The 19,147-nt window shown below is 42.4% G+C and overlaps 1 protein-coding gene and 1 long non-coding RNA gene across 7 annotated transcripts in view; one reads left to right on the top strand and one right to left on the bottom strand.

Moving 5' to 3' along the window:
• The window catches only part of NF2 (NF2, moesin-ezrin-radixin like (MERLIN) tumor suppressor), a 74,645-nt gene that overhangs the window by 4,861 nt on the left and 50,637 nt on the right, over window positions 1-19,147 (top strand). The window lies entirely within an intron of this gene.
• On the bottom strand, window positions 7,922-18,125 carry LOC138925323 (uncharacterized). 2 transcript variants are annotated; one of them, XR_011441301.1, is made up of 5 exons: window positions 17,922-18,125; window positions 16,062-16,281; window positions 9,968-10,629; window positions 9,211-9,364; window positions 7,922-8,146 (listed from the first exon to the last, which is right to left on the bottom strand). It is a non-coding gene; the product is annotated as an uncharacterized lncRNA (long non-coding RNA). The 2 variants fall into 2 exon arrangements; XR_011441302.1 differs by lacking the exons at window positions 7,922-8,146; window positions 9,211-9,364; window positions 9,968-10,629 and having other exon boundaries at window positions 14,360-16,281; window positions 17,922-18,106.

The raw sequence follows: 19,147 nt of genomic DNA, 5'->3' as shown, positions 1-19,147 counted from the left end.
AAATGCTGAAAGTCAAAGGCAAAGAGAAAATCTTGAAAGTAGCAAGAGAAAAATGACTTGACACTTATAAAAGGGAATACCAATAAGATTAACAGCTGACTTCTCAGCAGAAACTGGAGGCCAGAGGTGGAACATATTCAGTAACATATTGAATAACATATTCAGAGTGCCCAAAGAAAATCTTATCAACTAAGAATCCTATATCCAGGACAGCTAGTTATGAATGGAAAGGACATTTCAGAAATGAAGGTGAAGTAAAGACTTTCCTAGACAAACTGAAAGATTTTGTTGCTCAAAGACCTACCTTACAAGAAATACTAAATGAAGTTCTTCAGGCTAGAAGTAAGTGACCTCAGGTAGTAATTCAAATCCACACTAAAAAAACAAAGAGCACTGGTAAAGGTTATTATATAATTATAAAAGACAGTGTAAGTGCATATTTTTCTTCTTTCTTCTCTTAGCTGATTTAAAAAGAAAATTTATAAAATAATATGTATATGGTATAGTGTTGGGCCTATAACATATAGAAATGTAATATACTTGCCAATAACAGTACAGAGGAGGTGGGTGGGAGCACAGCTGTAAAGGGCTAAGGAAATGACTGTAGATGGTAAAGTAATAACTATAACAATGTATTGTTAAGTTTGTAACTTTAATAGATGTCGTATATATAATAATACTACTACAAAAAAGGGGGAAGGGAATAGAGGTATATAGGAGTAACATTTCTACATATCGCTGGAATTAAGCTAGTATAAATCTGAAGCTGATTCTGATAAGTCGGGATTATATGGTAAACCCTAAAGAAACCACTAAAAAAAACCCTTAAAAATATAGTGGAAAAAAATCATTAAATTTAAATGCTTCATTAGAAAATATTCACTTAAGGCAAAAGCAAGTAGTAAAGGAGGAAGAGAGAAAAAAGACATGAAACACATGGAAAACAAAAAGTAAAGTGGCAGTTGTACACCAAATAATTAGAAAACTTAAATGAGATGGACTAATTCCTAGAAAGACATGAACTACTAAAATTGACTCAAAAAAAGAGGCGATCTGAATAGACCTATAACTAGTGAAGAGAGTAAATTAGAAGTAAGAATACTACCCACAATGAAAAGCCCAGGTTCTCTCTACTCACTAGAGGCCCAGATAGCTTCACCATTGAATTCTACCACACATTTCAAGAACAATTCTTCACAAACTCTTCCAAAAAAGGAAGGGAGGAGGAGGGGAGGGACCACTTCCCAACTCATTTTAAGAGGCCAGCATTACCCTGATACCAAAACCAGACAAGAAAAGAAAACTAGAGACCAATATCTCTTATGAATATGGAAGCAAAAATACTAGCAAACTGAATCCAACATGTAAAAAGAATTATATGCCATAATCCAGTAGGATTTAGTCCAGGAATGCAAGGTTGGTTTAACATCTGAAAATCAGTTAATGTATTATGTCATATCCATAGAATAAAAACAAAATCCATGATCATCTCAGTAGATGGAGAAGAAGCACTTGACAAAATCCAGAAGCATTTCATGATGAAAAACACTCAACAAAATAGGAATAGAAGGGAACTTCCTGAACCTGATAAAGAGCATCTGTGAAAAACCCACAGCTGATACCATACTTAGTGGTGAAAGACTGGATGCTTACCCCCTAAGATCAGGAACAAGAGAAGGATGTCCACTCATGCCATTTCTATTCAACATTGTACTGGAGGTTCCAGCCAGGACAGTCAGGGAAGAAAATGAAATAAAGACATACATGTTAGAAAGGAAGGAGTAAAAATACCTCTATTCACAGATAACATGATATTATATACAAACTTTAAAGAACCCACTAAAAATCTATTGGAACTAATAAACAAGTTCAGCAAGGTTGTAGGATACAAGATCAATATATAAAAATTGATTGTGATTCTATATACATGCAATGAACAATCTGAAAGTGAAGTTAAGAAAATTCTATTTATGATAGTATCAAAAAGTATAAAATACTTAGGAATAAATTTAACAAAAGAAGTGAAAAACTTATACTGTGAAAATTGTGAAACGTTGAAAGAAATTAAAGGTGATCTAAATAAATGGAAAAATATTCCTTGTGTATGGATCATAAGACTTAACATTGTTAAAAAAGCAATATTCCCCACATTGCTCTACACATTCAATGCAATCCCTATCAGAATCCCAACTTACTTGTTTGTAGAAATTGACAAGCTGATTCTAAAATTCATATGAAATTGCAAGGGACCCAGATAGCTAAAACAATCTTGAAAGGACAAAATGAGAAGACTCACCCTTCCTGATTTCAAAACTTAATACAAAACCACCATAGTCGAGATAATGTGGTACTGGCATGAAGACAGACATATAGATCCATGGAATAGAATTGAGAGTCCAGAAATAAACCCATATATCTTTGGTTAACTGATTTTTCTTTTTTGAAGATTGGCCTGGAGCTAACATCTGTTGCCAATCTTCCTCTTTTTTTCCCTCCCCAAAGCCCCAGTACATAGTTGTATCCCTAGTTGTATGTCCTTCTTATTCCTTCATGTGGGACGCCACCACAGCGTGGCTTGATGGATGGTGTGTAGGTCCATGTCCAGGATCCAAACAGGTGAACCCCAGGCCTCTGAAGTGGACTGGACAAACTTAACCATTACGCCACTGGGCTGACCCCCTGGTTAACTGATTTTTGACAAGGATGCTAAGACCATTCATTGGGGGCATGAATAGTCTGTTCAACAAATAGTGCTGAGACAACTGGGTAGCCACATGCAAAAGAGTGAAGTTGAACCCTTCACTTCACACACACAAATTAACTCAAAATAGATCAAAGACCTAAATGTAAGAACAAAAACTATACCACTCTTAGAAGAAAACATAGGGATAAATCTTCATGACTTTGGATTTGGCATAAGATTCTTAGATATGACACCAAAAGATGAACAATAAAAGAAAAAATAGATAAACTCAACTTCATCAGGATTAAAAACTTTTGTAGTTTGAAGGACACCAAAAAAATGAAAAGGGGCCGCCCCGGTGGTGCAGTGGTTAAGTTCACACGTTCTGTTTCTCGGTTTCCTGGGGTTCGCTGGTTTGGATCCTGGGTGCGGACATGGCACCGCTTGGCAAAAGCCATGCTGTGGTAGGCATCCCACATATAAAGTGGAGGAGGATGGGCACAGATGTTAGCTCAGGGCCAGTATACCTCAGCAAAAAGAGGAGGATTGGCGGTAGTTAGCTCAGGGCTAATCTTCCTCAAAAAAAATAAAAAAATGAAAAAATGAAAAGAAAAAATATTAGCAAATCATGTATCTGATAAGGATCTTTTTTTTTAAAACTACTTTTTCTCCCCAAATCCTCCCAGTACATAGTTGTACATTTTAGTTGTGGGTGCTTCTAGTTGTGGCATGTGACGTGACCTGATGAGCGGTGCCACGTCTGCACCCAGAATCCAAACTGGCGAAATCCTGGGCCACCGAAGTGGAACATTGGAACTTAACCACTCGGCCACGGGGCTGGCCCCTGATAAGGATCTTATATCTAAAATATATGAAGAACTCTTTTTTTTTTTAAAGATTGGCACCTGAGCTAACATCTGTTGCCAGTCTTCCTTTGTTTTTCTTCTTCTTCTTCTCCCCAAAGCCCCCCAGTACATAGTTGTATATTCTAGTTGTAGGTCCTTCTGGTTGTGCTATGTGGGACACTGCCTCAGCATGGCTTGATGAGCAGTGCCATGTTCACCCCCAGGATCTGAACTAGTGAAACCCTGGGCCGCTGAAGCAAAGTGCGCAAACTTAACCACTTGGCCACAGGGCTGGCCTCTATGCAGAACTCTTATAGCTCAGTAATAAACAAGCAAGTAACCCAATTAAAAAATGGGCAAAGGATTTGAATAGAGATTTCTCCAAGGAATATATAGAAATGGCCAATAAGCCATCAAGCCATGCTGTGGTGGCATCCCACATACAAAATAGAGGAAGATTGGCACAGATGTTAGCTCAGTGACAATCTTTCTCAAGCAAAAAGAGGAAGATTGGCAACAGATGTTAGCTCAGGGCCAATCTTCCTCACCATAAATAAATAAATAAAACAATGAAATACCACTTTACCACAGTGGGAGCCAACCACTAAGATGACTAGAATAAAAAAAACATATAATAACAAGTGTTGGTGAGAATGTGGAGAAATTGGAATCCTTGTACACTGCTGGTGGTATGTAAAATGGTGCAGCCACTTTGGAAAACAGTCTGGCAGTTCCCCAAATAGTTAAACATTAGAGTTAGCATATGACCCAGCAGTTCCACTCATAAGTATCTACTCAAGAGAAATGAAAACGTGTGTCTACAGAGAAACTTGTACACAAGTGTTTATAGCAGCATTATTCATAATAGACAAAAGGTGCAAACAGCCCAACTGTCCTTCAGGTAATGGATGGATAAACAAAATGTGGTATGTCAATATGGTGGAATGTCACTAGATGCACCCCTGACCCCACCCCAGTTGTGACAAGCAAAAATGTCTTCAGACATTGTCAAGTGTCCCTGGGTGGGGGGAACACCCTCCCCTCTCCTTTCTCTGCCCTCGCCCCCCGCCTTCTCCCCATAGAGAACCACAGATCTATAGAAAGGGGTAATAGTAGCAGTATTCAGAGAGGCAGAATGTTATGGTGTAGAGTCTGTCACACTTCACACATAAATGACCTGAGGATCTTGATAAAGTGGGAATTCTGATTCTGCAGATCTGTGGTAGGACTGAGAATTCTGCATTTCTAACACACTCTCAAGTGATGCCGATGCTGCTGGTCCAGGGACCACACTGAGTCGTAAAGCAGTAGTAGAAAGTGCATGTGCTTTGAAATAAGACAGACCTGGGCTTGAATCCCAGCTAAACTACTTAAAGCTTAGATGGGATACTTAAGTTCTCTGGACCTCAGTTTCCACATCAATAAAATAGAACTAATATTACTGACCCTGGAAGGTTGTTATAAAGATTCATGAAATGCATAGTGCTGGGCAGAAAGGAATGGACTAATTGGCCTAAAGTAGGAGGCTTGGGTCACCCAGGGCACTGCCCTGTTGTGATTTGTCAAGCTGTTGTATCTCACTGAACCTCAAATTTCCAGTAAAATACCTGTTTGTAAACAATATTCAAATAGTTTTTGACAGCAACAGTAGTTGGATTTAAGAAGATAGAGCAAACTCTGAGAGGCGATTAGTCTCTCTCTTACCCTATTTTTATATTGTACATTAACTGAGCAAGGTGCTAATGCAAGCAGATGGCAGATGCATTTTGAAAAAAAGAAGAGAGATGGTACTTGAGGAATTCTTGGCTTTATCGAGGTCAAATGTAGGTGGCTTTCTAAGAGGGACTCAATTTCAGAACCAGTGGTAGTTAACATATGAATCATATTACCTTATGCTAATAAGTTCAGGCTTTTTTGCTGCAGAGAGGGGGAAAAAATTCTCCTTGCACTGCTTGCTGCATTGCACAATTGGCTTGATGCTTTGGAGGATTTTTCCACTTGAAGGCTTTGATATTTGTCATTTTGAGAAAGTGGGTGCTGAAAGTAATTTGCCAGGAGGCTAAACGGTTATGTTATTTCTTATCTAGACTGGAATTTTGCTCTAATAATTCAATCTATCAGTAAGAAGAGCCAGATATGAAAAATTTCTCAAAATTGAGTTGTGAAAGATTCTAATACTATCTTATGTTGAAAACAAAGCCCCCTTCTCCCGTAGGTTGGCATCCCAAATGTTTTCACATATCCAAGTGGGATTATGATTGGATTAAATAGCAATGTTACGGATCATTCCAACATACAAGTGGACATAGAGTCGTCCATGACAGAAGGAACTCTCCAAAGGGGAAAATAGAAAGAACAAATTTGGTATTTTTCAGTGAGATGTTAAATCATAGACACTTCAAGATTTGGGCAAATGATTCCCTTCTAGGATGTAAACTCCAGAAGGGCAATGGTGGCTATTTCACTGCTTAGTTGTATATAGTAATAGTACTGTGGGGGCCAGTCCGGTGGCGTAGCAGTTAAGTTCACATGTTCTGCTTTGGTGACCCGGGGTTCATGGGTTTGGATCCTGGGTGCGTATTTACGCACTGCTTGGCAAGCCATGCCATGGCAGGTGTCTCACATATAAAGTACAGAAAGATGGGCACGGATGTTAGCTCAGGGCCAGTCTTCCTCAGCAAAAATAGAGGAGGATTGGTAGCAGTTAGCTCAGGGCTAATCTTCCTCAAAAAAAAAAAAAAAATAGTACTCTATATGAGGGCACTGAGGAACTTTTTTCTTACTTCAGAAAAAAGATCGTTTCTGCCTTATCGTTGGGCTCGCCCATGGGGTTTAAGCAGTGCCTGTGGATGGCGTGGGTGCCACAGATCTAGGACGTGGACAGTCAAGGGTGCATGATGAATGCACTCATGCTGGTGAAGAAGGAAGCAGGGCATATGCTGACTAGTACTGCCGTCCCCTGGACCCCATGGCTGCTCTTTTGTGGGAGGAAGAGCTAGGGAATAGCAGTTACTGTGTGCCAGGTACCATGCTGAAGGCTTTAAACGCACTGTCTCATTTGATACAATGGAGACTCATTTATTTCTTCATTCAACAGATAGTTACTGAGTACTCACGTGGGCCAGGCAGTGAACACAACCTAGCAGTGATCAAGACCTGCTTAGGAGGTGTGCTGTCGTTGGCTTCATCTTCAGACAGGGAAATGGAGGCTCAGACAGGGCAAATAGGCTGCTTAAAGTCCCAGTGGAGCCACTGTCTATTCGGAAAGAGGGGAGGGCAGGGATGGGTAGGTAACGGGAGAATAGATGGGCACACTGTCAAACTCAGTAATGACCAGTTGCTTATTTGCTTATTTGAACCTCGCAGTGGGGCTTTCTAGTAAGTCGAGTAGGTCTTAGCTCAAGCTCCAGTTTTCTCTGAGGCAGCCCAGCCTGGAGGTTACGAGCGGGAGCCCAATCCCCAGCTCTGCCCCTAACCAGCTGAGCGACCTTAGACAAGTTCCCTCACCCTCTCCAGTGCCTCTGTTTCCTCATCTGTAAAATGAGCATTGTGATAATTCTTCCTGCATAGGGTTGTTACAGGGATTAAAATTGAGTTATTGTTGGTAAAATACTTAGACTAGCACCTGGGGCCGGCCCAGTGGTACAGTGGTTAAGTGCGCATGTTCTGCTTCTCGGTGGCCCGGGGTTCGCTGGTTCGGATCCCGGGTGCGGACGTGGCACCGCTTGGCAAAAGCCGTGCTGTGGTAGGCATCCCACATATAAAGTAGAGGAAGATGGGTGTGGATATTAGCTCAGGGCCAGTCTTCCTCAGCAAAAAGAGGAGGATTGGCAGTAGTTAGCTCAGGGCTATTCTTCCTCAAAAAAAAAAAAAGAATAGCACCTGGCCCAAGGTAAGTTCCATTTGAAGGTCGTTATGTAAAGGGAAGTAAGTGCAGGGCCTCATCATTTGGCTCCCTTTCCCAGCCTCCTGCCCTTCCTCACATAGCCCTCTTTGCTCTGGACCTATTGTCCTGGTTGCTCTTTCCTGAAAGTGCCAAGCTCTCTTCAGAGTCTTGCACCTTGGCATAGTCTGTTCCCTTTACCTGGAATGCCTTTCTCATTTGTCTGCTGGCATAGATGTTCTCATTCTCCTTCTAGGCTCTGCCCAGGTGTTCCCTCCTCTTTGTGCCCGAGACTGCCACACAGCTACTAAGTGATAGGGCTGAGATTCGAACCCAGGTCACCTGCCTGCCGGGCCAGCCTTCTACTATACTATGCTACCCAAATAGGAAGCTTCAAGTAGAAAATGGGAGAGAAAAAGTTAGAGACCTGGAGAGAACTTAAGTATTTGGTAAACAGGAAAAAGAAAGTAGAATTACGAGATCTTTCCAAGAACTTCCTAACTCAACAACTGTTTGTCTATGGCATTATTTTATTGCGTTTGGTGTAAGAGAACCATTTCAGAACCATTTTGTGAACTTGCCGGTGGGCTTAAATTTTTGGCTGATGCATGCTATGACTGATAACCCCTGCTATATTGCTTCGATGGCTGGTTTGTCTTTTTGAATCAAATGGACATTTTTCCGTAAGTGAATCCTTTTCACTTGGATGGTCTACTTGGAATTCCTTCCTTTGACCTAAAATGAAACTTATTTTGTAACAGTTAAGCGTTTTCTAGTTGCATATTTAACATGCTTTATGGTCAGAATGTTCTTCTCTATATTCAACCTGGTGTCTTCTCATAATACTTGGTGTTCCACACAGATAGCAATTGGTTAGCCTGTCTATTCTGAGACCCTTTCATGTACATTGGAAAGTTAGTTATCTAACTTTTCCACCTCCCTCTCCATCCCCCCTCCCCTCTGCAGTCAGTTTTGGAGCAGCCAGTATTTGAGGTGTTGGATGCACAGAAAGATATTAAGAGGGAAAGTCTCAGCTTTCCATGGTGCTCATATCTAGTTAGAGAAACGGGACACACATGAAAAGACAACACAAGGGAGTCTATATATATCAAATTGAGGGTGTGTTGCTGTTGACAGGGAAGGAGGAATCACCGTGCAGTGGGGTGAATGGGAAGCACCCCCGCTGCCTGCCCTGGCTTTGAAGGCAGGTTGTGTCCACAGATGCAGGGGGAGGAACGTTCCTGTCCGTGGGTCAGTGGATGTGGCTCGAGCAAAGGCAGTGGATGGGAATCCTGTGGTTTGAGGAGGGATAAGGGAGAGAAGTGTTTGAACTGGTAGGTTCAGGCCACATATTGGAGGCCCTGGAAGGCCAGATTAAGGAGTTTGTATTCATCAGATGCAATGAGAGCTTTGAGATTTTTACTAGGAGAGTGGTTTAAAATGGTCGGCATGCAGAGTGATTTGCAATGTTTGGGGATGGGGCTGGGGAGAGGTTGGAATAAAGGAGCCCAATTAGAAGACAACTGCTTTGGGCCAGGTGTCACACTGAAACCTGAACTAGCTGGGGGCTGGGACAAAACTAGGCAGATGGAAGGGTCCGGTGAATCCGAAGGCCGGGGCACCAGGAGGACGAGGCCAGGGATCAGGGTCTTCTGTGACCAAGAATGAGCAGAACTCCTAGGGCCAAGATTCAGGAGGTACCAAGGTCCAAAGCCAGTCCTAGAGCCCGAAGGCCAGCCAAGCAGGAGGCGGTTCTTGGGTCAAGCCTGGCCAAAGTTGGGCTCAGGAGGTCAGCATACCTTACTGTATCCGGTCCCGGTGCACAGTCAGAGTGTTACTTGTGTAAAACCATTGAGAGCCCTGAACTGGTGTTTGAACACCTGGCTTCTAGGCAGAGCTCCTCTGTGTGACCCTGGGTGCGTCTCTTCTTCCCTCCAGGCCTCAGTTCTTTATCTGAAAAATGAGGGAGAAGAATTTGATTTCAAAGGCCCTCAGCTTTAACATCCTTTTTCGGGTGATCTGGGCAGAAGCAGCTCATTGCACAACTCCCTCTTTCATATTTCCTTCTTAGGTAGGAAGTCCTCTCAGGATTTGAGCATGTAGGTGTGAGAGAATCTTCTAGAGGACAGAAAGAATATTGCTGAGGGAACAAGAGCGGGCGTCCTGAGAGAAGGGGTAAATTGGCGTGGGTAAAGCCCTCCCACTGCCACTTGTCCTCCTTGGACTTACCTCTAGAAACTTCAGTTGCCATGTCTGTAAAATGAGGAGAATAATAGTATTTTTCTTATAGGATTGTTTTAAGGCATGAATGAGATGGACCTTTATGGGCACCTAGCCCAGGGCCTGACCACAGTAAGGGCTTGGTAAATGTTAGCTTCTTATGCTGTCATGAGTTGGGAGTCTGGGAACAAAGAGGAAAAGTCTCACACTAGAGGCACTGCCAATTTTGTCCTTTAATCTTCCCCTTCATTTTCTTTGAACCTTCTTCAGGTTATCCATGCCTTTGTAATTGTAGACTCTTTAGACTATAAATAGTCTAAACATAATGAACTTTACCTTATGTCTTATTCCATGTTGAAGGATCTTCTTTTTTGTAGCGTGCTATATAATTGATCTCTATTTAGCTTGATGTCCACTGTGATAACAGGATTCTTTTCTGATTTCTGTCAATAGTTAATTATTCTCCATTCTTTTGTCCCCAATGTGTCATTTTGAAATGCTTCTCTTTCCTTTGTTTTGAATGACTTCTCCAATTATTCATGCTAGTTTTGCATTCTTGTCCAAGAACATTTTGGGTGCTTGTTTATTTTTAATTTCAGAAGTTAAAGCATTTGAGGTCTTAAAAATGCAGAATTGAGTTTTCTCAGAGCTGCTAATCTTTTTAGCCAGCTGGTGATGAGGCTTCTCTGGTTTGTTACAGGATGATGTGTTCTATCCTCTTGTCTGTGCTTTGTCTAATTTAGATTCTAAATCCACGTTTTAGTACATTTTTAGCATGTAAATATTTATTACCAAACTAATACTGACTTCGGGGGAAAAAAATCTTTAATCAAATCTTCAGTCACTGATGCTGAGACTCAAGGTGCTTGTCCCAGTTTAGGAATCACTCCAGCACCGCTAGGTGGGGTCAGAGCACATCGTTTGTAAAGGCATCGGGCCTTTTTCTTCTTCCAGCTCTCACTACAGTTCTTTTTGTTTCTTGCCAAATCTGGACCTAGCTTTGGAAAATTCACAAAAACTTTCTATTAGTGAGTTACTTTACTTATGGCTTTCCCACCCACCTTGCCAGTTTTAGTCTCCAATTTTTAGTAGTTTTGATAATTTGGCTTTCAGATTAAACTCAAAACTGAAGCCCAGAGTAATTACTAAACTTATCTGATCTATGGTTTTAAATCCGCCAACAGTGTATATATCTAGCATCCTACTCATGTTGATTTGAGATTAAATCAGCCTCAAATATGTTAAAAAAAAGTCTTCAGTCCACAGTAGTTCTCATCCATCTGCAGAAATTTTTGCTAGTCCTACCCACTCATTCTGTACCTTCCAATCTGTTAAAGTCAGTGTCCTTATCATTGATGACTGTGAAACTTAATCAAAAGGTTGAGCTAGAAACAGAATGTTTAAAATTTCTTTCTGGGCTAGGGTCTGGGTTCTCCGTGAGCCGGTTTGCATGAATGGATTATGCTCTAGCTCTGTTATGCTGAGAACTTTTTTGAGGGAATGCACTTTTAAATACAAACTACAGCTTTTGCAATGGCCAGGACACGATGAATTACTCGGTTGGATAATACTTAGTCATGGATTGTTATTTCATAGTCTGCTAGTTTTACCTCATGTTTAGACATTTGAAATTTAGCTTAGTGTCTGTCTGCACTGAATTTACTATTGTTTCCTATTTGTAGCTCTCTGCAGAATTTTTATTCTCAGTATTTCAAGCATTTGTAACCATTGATAATTGCTGAATATCAACAGTGCGCTAGGTGCTAAAAGCTCCTATTTTTCAGCAGCCTTATGATTCCCGTTTTTGTTACATTAGAGAGCTCATTGTTACACAGTCACCTCTTGATTATCAGGAGTAAGGAACACGATAGCAATAGCAGAACCTGAGTAAGGGAAAAGAATGTAGAAAGCACACATAACTTAAATGTTAAGTGTCATTTACACTCCTGAAATTGATTTTAAGATACGGACTGGGATGTTAAAGGGTTAAAAGAAAATTATTATAGCAATGAAAAAAGTCCTACATGGTTTCTGCAAAACTGTCTCAAGGTCTAGACTCAGAGGGTGTTAATCGTGAAAGACCACTTGACGGTTGTGGAAACTGAAACCCAGAGAGGTTAAGTGATGTTCCCAACACAGCGGGTTTGGGTGTTTTATAGCTATTCGACAAGGCCGTGATTGCCCTCATGTTGTGAACCAAATTCCAAAGACAGCAATGGTCTTCTTTGCTTTTGTGGGATTGTATTGCTTTTATAGCACCACACTGTATTGTTTCTTTTTGCTTTGTCATCTGTCAGCTGACTTGGAAGTGCCTCATCTTTTTCTCATAGCATCATAAAATCTCGGCATTGCAAGGGGCATAAGAGATTGACGAATGAAGAAATTGAGGCCCAGTGGAGCTGTGTGGCTCACCCGAGGTTTTGGCTTCTGTGTGCTAGAGGGGGATAGTTTAGGACACAGATCCCCTCTCTGGGTTCATTCCTGCTGCCGTGACCTCTCTCCACTTCAGCAGAAACATGCCAGAAGCTGCACACATATGACTCCCGCCTGCCAAAAAAATTATAATTCATTTTGTTTTGAAAGACTTACTGGAGTTCAAAATCTCCATTTTGTGGCTTCGCAAGGTGCTATGATTTGTTTCTTACTAGATTCTTTTGTTCTCTGGAAATTTTTCTTGGTTGGTTCTTTGAGATTTAGATTTCCTTGCCAAGGTATCTTTAGAGAGAGGAAATCACTATGTGTCACCAAAGGGGGAAAATATATACCTTAAGGCCCACTTATGCAATTAGAATTTTAATAAGGAGTGTCATAAATTCTTGCTTCATTACAATCACTACTTAGAAAGCTCTTCTACTCAGAAGCCTCATCTAGTTATCATCATCATTATCATCAACATCATGAGCCAACCACAAGCATTTATGGAGTGGCCACATATTGTGTAGGACTGGTGTGGGTTGTGGGAGAATTAAAGTGTGCTTGGGACTGGTGGTGCAGTGGGTAAATTCACAAGTTCCGCTTTGGCGGCCCAGGGTTCACCAGTTCGGATCTCGGGTGCAGACTTACGCACCAGTTGTCAAGCCATGCTGTGGCAGACGTCCTACATATAAAATAGAGGAAGATGGGCCCGGGTGTTAGCTCAGGGCCAGTCTTCCTCAGCAAAAAGAGGATTGGTGGTACATGTTAGCTCAGAGCTAATCTTCCTCAAAAAAATAAAAAATAAAAATAAAGTGTGTGTATGTGTGTGTTTAGTAACCCTTACCTTCAAGGAGTTTGTGATCTGCGGAACTGGAGGAAAGACAGGAATCTTGGGGAAAGACAGACAGCTCATTTTTCCGTGTATGTAAAGTACATACTGACTCATGTACCTGGTATAGTACCGGGGTGGGGACGGCCATGGGATAAAGGAATGGATCTTAGAAAGGTCTGGTTATGGATAAATGGAAGCACGTAGGTTTGCTGACTTGGGAGGGCGCAGGCTGGGTTGTAACAAGGCAGGGCAGCTGGTTGAAGGAGAGAATTGGTGAAGGGCCTTGAAACCAATAATTTAAATAGATTCAGCAGGGGCCGCCTGGTGGCGCAGTGGTTAAGTGCGCATGTTCCGCTTGGGCGGCCTGGGGTTCGCCGGTTCGGATCCCTGGTATGGACATGGCACCATTGGTGAGCCATGCTGTGGCAGGCGTCCCACATATAAAGTGGAGGAAGACTGGCACGGATGTTAGCTCAGGGCCAGTCTTCCTCAGCAAAAAGAGGAGGATTGGTGGCAGATGTTAGCTCAGGGCTAATCTTCGTCAAAAAAATAAATAAATAAAAATAAATAGATACATAGATTTGGCATACTAACAGAGATGGTTGGAAGACTGGGAGAGGAAAATTACTTGCTGTGGTAGATTATGGCAGAAACTGACAGGGCAAGAAATTGGATTTGGGATTTTTTTTGCGAAGAAGACGTTTCAGGTTTCTGAGATTTTGCCCAGATTTAGATGAGGGATGTAGGGGTCATGATGAGTAGAGCAGAGAAATGAATCTCTTTTTTTGCTAGAATCCTGTTTCTATTTGGAGGATCCCCTTTTCCCCTTATGTTGAGAAATAGCAGCTGAGTAGGAGTGGTGCATCCTTTAATTGTGACAGGAAATGGCATGATAGTTTTGGAGTTTTAAGTTCATGAGACACGAGAACCTGCTTGTGTGGTGCGATGATACCACACCCTGAGGTGGGGAGTGTCGGTTTTACGCTGGCCTTATTGCACTTTTTGTCCTCTTTGATTAACCAGAATAGATTTTAATGGAACTCTCATTATTCATTTGCTGCACAGGAGAATCATTTTTATAACCCTTTCCATTGTGTTTATCTTGTAAATTGAGGTATTTGGCATCTATTTTTTTCAAAACAGACAAATAAAAGTTATACTTAGGTTTGGATCTGGTCCGTTAGCATCTTAAATTCTCGAGTCTTCTATAAGTAGGTTCTTGTAGGCCAGCCACGACTGCAAAAGTCAGTTAGGGATAAACATTGAGAGGGGAAATCGCAATCACCCTTGGGTTTCCATTTCTGAGATAAGAGTAAGCACGCAGCACATGTCCTGAGCCTGGGGAGGCGCACTTCCTTCTGTTGCGCTATCTGAAAGGGAGCTAACCTTTCGACAATTTCTGTGGTAAATGCTAGTGCGGCTTGTGAGCTAATTAGAAGAAACCCTGATAAGCAAATGCTGGGTTCGTTGGTTCTCTTTCATTTTCTGTGGAGAGGCAGCCAGTCAAACAGCATTCCTTATGTGACTGATTATCTTGTCCCCCAGACCTCAGTGAAACGGAATACTGCCTCTCTGGTACGTTTTTCCAGATTTGAGTCTTCCCCGTAAAGCTGAAGTTTCTCTGTGTGTTCTAAGGCATTTCACATACGGAAGCCAAATTCGGTTCTTTTTCTTCAGGGAAGTTGTTCTTTTCTTAGCCGTGGCCTTTTCTCTTCATGTGGCTGGTTTCCTACTCACCCTACACAGTCGTATCAGCAAATGAGAGGGCTTCAATTGCCGATGGCTGCCTGGCCCAAAGGAAACAATGGGAGAAATGCAACGTGAAGACTGTGAAAGCGGAAAACAAATCATAGTTATAGGGTTGTGAGTCTATGCGTGGCCAAGTGTAAGATGACTCTCATGAACGTTATTCATAATGCTTCCCCAGTTAATAGACCCCAATCAGCCCTGTAGGTTATTGGGGCCAGTTACTTCCTACAACAGAAAAGTCCTGCATTCCAGCTACGTTCCTGCTGTGGAGGGTAAGTGCTTAGTGCTATTTACTTAAAACATTCCAGGTTGATAAATTACAAGCACTTTACTCTGGGTAAAGCTCATAAATTCAGCCCCTACAAAAAATAACAAGCTGACAGCACTTAGTCCTGTTTATAAAGTTCATACACATCTATCTTTGATACAGACACGAGTGTATATCTGAAATAGCACTGCAGCCTGTAAAGTAATGGGAGCGCACAGCTACAAAGCAAGAAGCATCTTACTTCCAGATTCACCACCATTAGCGCCTCTGCTTGAAGGGCATCTTGAGGACGAGGCCTGCGGAGCAGGTGCTTACACGCCGTGGAGTCCAGATTTGTGCTCCTTCCTGCCTTTCCTCTCCCTCAAATCACCTTTCACACTTCCTCCACTTCTCTTTCTCTGTCTGCCAGATGAGCGTGTGCCTCTGAGCCTCCCTCTTCTTCACTAGGCTGATGTGAGGTGAGGAGCTGTAGTGGTGTCGGTGGAGCAGTTGGAACACTTTGGCAGGTGGAAGGAGATGGGTTTAAATGAAAGTTTCATCAGAACCAGGAGCTATTCTGTTTTTGGGCAGTCTATTGAGGAAAAATTACACACCCTAACAAAAAGGCCTTTAAGTAATATGAGTGCAAAGCCTGAAAGGCTTTATGTGCACTCAGGTATCAGAAAAGGAAATACTGTAATGAGAAAAATAAACTTGAGACTCATCCCACTGGTCGTGGCTTCTTAGAACCCTGGCAGGTATTGTTATGGGATGCGTGACTGCTCAGAATCAGTGCCTCAGCAACCTGGTTCCTCATCAACTGTGGAGAGTCCAAACTATCGCACGCGTGGGGCCGAAGCTGCGTATTCAGTGCTGCATTGAACATTCAGTACTGCAGATAGGATAATTATGCTGCTTGTCAGATCCCAGAAAAGTGCAAAGAACATTCCTTCACTCTGCAACAGCTTGGACCCAAGCGGCAGACATGCTGTTCCCTCTGGCTGGCGTGACCTTCCTTCCTTCAGCCCCTTCACCAAGGGCCAGCTACTGCCTGGCTTTCAAGACCTAGCTCAGACAGCGTCTCCTCAGAGAAGCCCCTCACCCCCCGGACCCCAGGCCCGAGTCATTGTCCCACCGCACTCTGTTCTCTTAGCATTTACCAGGTTGCATTTTCGTTATCCATTTACCTGTCTTCCCTGTCAGACATGAATAGGAACAGTGTCTTGTCCTGAATTCATCATTTATCTCTTGTGCCGGGCACAATGACTAGAATGTAGTGAGTGGTCAATAAATGTTGGTCAAATGAGTGATAGCATGGTTAGCTCGATGAGAATTGATGGTGCCCTTTCTGATCTGTCATCCATCATCCATGGAGTGAAACAGGACTGGAGGCTTTAAACAGGATCACTTAAGAATATACGGAGAAGAGGCAGGGTTAGAATGAATAATAACTACCCTTTATTGAGTATTTACTATGGGCCAAGCACTGTCTTAGGCTTTTTTAAATGTATTAATGCACTTAATCCTTAGATCAATCTGCTAAGACAGGTTCTGTTTATTATCCCCATCAGAAGCCCAGGAAGTTCAATAACTTGCCCAAGGTCACACAGTGACAACACTGAGATTCATCCCTTTATTAGATAACCATTGCCTATCTATGCCTTTTAGACTGGTTCCTGGAAAGAATTAAGCCCTAATGTCCTGAGGCATCCATCTTATATAATGACTTAATTTCTCTCCTGTGTTTCTAGAATGGTACTTGTTCTGTTCCATCCTTGGGAAAAAGGAGAAAACAGTCATTCACATAACTTTCTGTGTTCTGAGGTTCACATGAGAGACAGAGAGATAGATGACAAAGAATTGGTTTTAGATTCTAGTTTTCATCCTTTTGGAAGCATAGCAGTGTTCTCCAGTCTATTCACCCGTCAAACTGAACTACCATACTTTCATTTCCTGTGAGGACCATCTAAGCTTTTTTGCCTCTAGACCTTTGCATATGCTAGTCCCTCAGCCTGGAACGTACTTCCCTGCTCACTCTTCCTTCCCCAAGCCCAGTCTTCACTTGGCTCCTCTTCCCCACCAGGAGAGTCAGTGTAGATGCCATTTCCCACTCCTCCAAAATTATTGGAGGACCCCATAGTCCTAGGTATCCCTGTTGTGGCACTCACAAGTGTTGTGGTGCTGAAAACCACACCTGGAGTTGATTTTTATGTGTGGAGTGAGGAAAGTGATCATTTGTTCCTGATTCATGCCCTAGACCTGTTCTGTGAGAGCAGAGACTGTCTCTTTTGTTCCCCATTTATCCCTTGCACCTTGGGTGGTGCTTGGGCACAATGTATGTTCACCAAATATTTATTGAAGGAGCGGATGAATGGGGGTTAATTTTGCTTTAAGTTTTTGAGCCTTGGGTTTTTGAAGGCATCAGGTCTTCCATTGGGCGGCCATTGTTTGCCGTGTCCTGTGTGTACATGCTCAGCTGGGCACTGTGGGGAACAGAGAGATGACTGATGTCGCTCTTCTTCTGAGGTACCTACAATCTCGGGAGATATTAGGATGACTTCTCAGCATCAGCACAGTGCAGTGGATCACTGATAAAACTATAAAGACAAGCCTGGTCATGTGCGTGAGTCGGCCGGCACCAAGGAAGCCCCATTCACATCCCAAGACCTCCCTTCACAGGGTGTCCTGAGAACCACCAGAGCAACTGTGACCAATGGTTCTTATCTGTAAAGATGTGGAAAGCCAGATTAGGAGGACTAAGCAAGTCTTATACATTTGGGGAAGGGCATGTTGACAAGTACAACTTCATGTAGGTAAACAACGTGTTGGAAGTTTAGATTTAACCCAAAAGAAAAACTTCTTAATTACTTAAAGATAGAACATTTTCTTTTATAAGTAGTGCTACTTTAAATCATATGTATTTAGGACTTCTCTCTACCTGGTTTCCCCAGGCACCTTAACTTATCCTGTCTAAAACTTAATTGCTCATCTATTCCCCTGAAACTTGCTGCTTTTCTTGTATTCCATTTCCCCTTTAGTGGAACCACCTGGTGCTCAAGCCAGAAACGCGAGTGTCCCTCTTGGTTCTTTCTCCTCCAGTCCCCACTGGCATTCAGGCATCAGTTCTGTGAGTCTGCCTCCTTTCCATTTCTCAGGCTGTCTTCTCTCCCTCCCACTGCCTTCATTAAGGCAGGAGTTGGCCTCCTTTCTGTCCTTCTTGATTCTAGTCTCCCTGGCTCCAACCATTCTCCATCCTATTGTCAGAGCACATTCTAGAATGCAGATCGGATTCCATCACTCCTCTGCCCAAGAGTCTTCACAGACTCCATGGTGAGCCACCTGGCCCGCATCACCAAGCTCCCTTCCCACCAAGCCCCCTCCTAATTTCAGGCTGTGTTTCAGCTCTACCAGATGACTTGCAATTCCCTGTAGATATCATGATTTCTTTTTTAGACTTATTTCCTTCTCTTCTTCATCTAACTCTCACTTGTTCTCTAAAGAGTTTTCTGACCAGGGTCCTTGCTTGAGTCTCCTGCGGGGACCATGCTTCTGCCATTTTGTATCCTCAGTGTCTCACATTGCTTGGCACATAGGATGTGCTCTTTAATGCTTGTTGAAAGAATAAATGAGAGGTAGCAGAGCCTTTAATTCACATTGAACTGTGAACAAGCAATATCTGATTCTTCTAAGAGTGGTTTTGTTTCAGGGTGGGAGAAGAGTGTTAAGACACTGGTCACTTCCTGGAAAAGGTGGCTGGGGAGTGCTAGTGGAGAGCAAGACAAAGGAACCCTACAGAGCAGGAAAAGAGATGCTAGAGGACCGGGGGTGTGGGGGGGTGTGGGTGTGTGTGGGGGTTACCTACCTTAGATCACCATGAAAAAGGCCAGTGTTGGCTTTAGCAGGCTGCCAAAGAATCTGCGACTCAGTTTCCTTCGTTGAACAAAAAGGGGATGGGTCTACAGTAGGTAAATTACTCACCCATATTTCCAACTCTGACACTATGGTTGTTGGAGTCAGAGTTAAAAATCTCAGTAGGACATTCTGAATTGGTGTGAGGATTTTTCCCGCTCTCCTCTCTTTATTGCAAGTTCTGTAAGAACAAAGACATTGTCTCTTTACATTCAATAAAGATAATTTTGCATTTTAAAAACAAGGAAGTAGAAAGGAATTTAGGGAAATTGCACTTATATGATATTATGTTTGAGAATTTAAACTCCCGAATCAGGAGATTCACTCATTCTCTTCACAGCTTTCGCATACGTGCACTGCACAT

Source organism: Equus caballus, chromosome 8 (genome assembly GCF_041296265.1).
Source record: "Equus caballus isolate H_3958 breed thoroughbred chromosome 8, TB-T2T, whole genome shotgun sequence".
Taxonomy (NCBI): Eukaryota; Metazoa; Chordata; class Mammalia; order Perissodactyla; family Equidae; genus Equus; species Equus caballus.
Note: the sequence above shows the minus strand (reverse complement) of the source record. Positions and strands in the feature narration are given on the sequence as shown.